Source organism: Salvia hispanica, chromosome 1 (genome assembly GCF_023119035.1).
Source record: "Salvia hispanica cultivar TCC Black 2014 chromosome 1, UniMelb_Shisp_WGS_1.0, whole genome shotgun sequence".
In the NCBI taxonomy this organism is placed as follows: Eukaryota; Viridiplantae; Streptophyta; class Magnoliopsida; order Lamiales; family Lamiaceae; genus Salvia; species Salvia hispanica.
The window spans coordinates 7392585-7394594 of NC_062965.1; positions in this window are offsets into that span (position 1 = coordinate 7392585).

Below are 2010 nucleotides of genomic sequence, written 5' to 3' on the forward strand. Positions count from 1 at the left end.
CCACTTGGCGCATGTTGGCAAATTCCTTGAGTCGGCCGGCTTCATCGAGAGGTACCCCCTGTCGTACACTAGGGGTGGCCGTTCCGTGGCTTGGACCGGCTTCATCGTCATTGACCCAACTAGTCAGTTGTACGCCTTCGTCTTCGACGATCATGTTGTGCAGGATAATGCAGGCGTACATTATCTCGGAAACGCATCCGACATCCCACAAACGCGTTGGGCCCTTGATTGCCGCCCATCGAGACTGGAGCACACCAAATGCGCGCTCCACGTCCTTGCGCGCCGACTCCTGTCGTTGCGCAAAGTAGGCCTTCTTTTCATCACTTGTTTGTCGGATCGTCTTCACAAAGACCGGCCACCGAGGGTATATCCCATCCGCCAAGTAGTAGCCCATATCATGCCGGTTGCCGTTGGCCACAAATGAGACGGCTGGACCGACGCCCTGGCACTTCTCGTTGAAGAGGGGAGACGAGTTCAGGACGTTGAGGTCGTTGTTCGACCCGGCTACCCCAAAATACGCATGCCAGATCCACAGCCGGTAATCAGCTACGGCCTCGAGGATTATCGTGGGGTTCTTTGACTTGTAGCCGGTCGTGTAGGCCCCCTTCCAGGCAGTCGGACAGTTCTTCCACTCCCAATGCATACAGTCTATGCTGCCTAACATCCCGGGGAACCCATGCTTCTCCCCGTGCATCTGCATCAAATTCTGACAATCTTCGGGAGTAGGGCTTCGAAGGTACTGCTCACCGAAAATGCTGATCACGCCCCCACAGAACTCCTTCAGACATTTCAGGGCTGACGACTCACCGATGTGGAGGTACTCATCCCACATGTCTGCCGCGCCTCCGTAGGCCAACTGCCTGATTGCCGCCGTGCACTTTTGGATAGGGGTGTGGCCGGGTCTGCCAGCCGCATCGTGCCTGAAGCGGAAACACATATATTGACGCTCCAATGCCCCAACGATGCGCATAAACAACTCCCTGCGCATTCTAAAACGCCGCCGGAACATGTTGGCGGGAAACCGCGGGTACTCTGCAAAGTAGTCCTCGTACAGCCGCTGATGTGCAGCTACGTGATCCCGATCAATCACTGCTCGGTGGTGGACAACTCGTGGAGGGCGAGGTATCGCCTGCTGTTCCACCATACGCATGTACCGCTCCATCCCGCGGTTCATGTAGGCCTCCATAGCCTCGTTCATCCTCCGTTCGTACTCCTCAGGATCCCCACCACTACCACTACCGCTACCACCCGCGTTACTCATCGCTCGATGATGCTCTTGTACAGAAAGTTAGAGAGAGAGAAAACTCGTTAAAACAAGTGGTGCAAATGAAAAGGATGCTCTTGTGGTGGAACATAAAGGGACTCGTTTGTGGCAAGATGAAATGTGTAATATTTATTATAAATAGACTAAATAAATAATTGTAAAGGAAAGTATTCTGACTATGTTACGTCCCCCTCGAGATTAAATGTTTTATTGTGATTGGTCACGAATTTTAATAAACGTAAAAAAAGATAAAGTGAAAAATTTTAATTCGAGCGAAATGGTAAATTACTATACTCAAATTATTTGTATATTATATATGGATAATGATTGAATCTGAAATCAAGGCTGTGCATAATTTGATTGGATTATTGGTATACGACTACTGGATAGGGCCCAGAAGTCAAAAAAATGTTTACCGAATCCATAAAGTCGAACCACCTCTAGAGGGACATTTGCGTAAATTCAGCCTTAGTTTTTAAAATTATTTTAATTTCCGTCACTATGTCAGAGTAAAAATAACTACTAGTTAGCATTTTTATCATGATTAAAAAGTTTACTAAGCAACGTATTTTAATTTTAACAAAAAATTATTGATTTATTTTCGTAAAGAATTAGAGGCTACTTATTTAGACTCGTCGTAACATCTTATTTATGAGTTGAATGAAAACTGTATAGTCTTTTTATAAAAAAAAAAATTAAACTTAAGTTGCACATAAATGTTCACCCGAAGGCTCAATAAACACGAA